The following is a 1,194-nucleotide window of genomic DNA, read 5'->3' as shown; positions in this document are numbered from 1 at the left end:
TTGGAGGTATCACACCAAATGTTTAAATACCTCTCCAGTGTCATTCACTTGTTCTCCACCTCAATGAGCCACTCTCTCCCCACCAACACAGAGGTCCTCACCTCTACCCTACTATCCCCAATCTTCAGCCAGTCCTTACAAGCCACAGCTCATACTCCAAGGAAGAGAGTTCTCCAAACTGCTGAAGAGTGGATCCCCAAAAAGCGTCGCCTGCTTGTCAGCAATGATCACATCAATACTGTTCTTGCATCATTCTGTTGTTGTAAGAAATGCCTTGATAACTTCTCCTTTGCTGACATTCTCAACATCACACAACCCTTTGCAGATCTCAATGAATGTGATTGCACCACCTACATCATCAACATCATGTCAGCCAGCTGTGTCTCAACACTACCTGAGTGCCACTTCAAGTTGCAACTCAATGGTTCTCCAGTGTGTTTGAATGCTTTCCAAAAGGTGCCAACCCTTTTTATTGTGGCCTTACATTTGTTATCCCACCTCACATTGCTGCTCTACAAGGCGCATGGTTTCAGCAGGAAGAAGTGGCGTTCTGCTAAACAGATTTTCATTTCTGGTGGCACTTATGGCTAACCAAACATCATTTGGTAGGCCAACCCAATTCATTGATGTTCACATAAGCTTTTCTGGTTAATGCAAGTGGTTAGCCATAAGTGGGTATTTGAGGTGGCATTTGAGATTGCCTTCCTGATGCCACCATCCACTTACCTATTTCTTTGACTTGGCGAGAAGTGCACTCTATGTGTGCCAATGCTCATCCCTCAACTGTTCCTGTGCTCACCTATTCTGCTATGCTCAAACACATTGCTTCCCACTTTGCCTATGTGAAGTTGCCTAAGAACTCATGCCTTGGCAAGTGCTCTGCTTGCATTGACTTTGCACAGCAACGCTTGAGAGCCAAAAGCCCTCTTGAGGCAGCACAGTTTGCAAGTGCATGGACTCACCACCTTGCACTTTCTTCTGCAGAACACCTCAGTTACAAGGACCAATGCCACCAAGCAACAAGTCGACCAAGTCTTTACATGAGCCTGATCATTGACTACTCCAACCCACTCCCTCTCCCCACCCACACTCCTGTGCCAAAGGCCTGGATGCACTTTGGCAACCAGTTCACCATGGTTCTTGGTGGTCTCATTGACCACAGCCATGGCAAACACCTCTTTCTACACCCTCAGC

The sequence above is a fragment of the Acanthamoeba castellanii genome (genome assembly GCF_000313135.1).
Source record: "Acanthamoeba castellanii str. Neff unplaced genomic scaffold scf7180000084606, whole genome shotgun sequence".
Lineage (NCBI taxonomy): Eukaryota > Discosea > Longamoebia > Acanthamoebidae > Acanthamoeba > Acanthamoeba castellanii.
The sequence above is the reverse complement of the archived record's forward strand: the minus strand, read 5'-3'. Positions refer to the sequence as shown.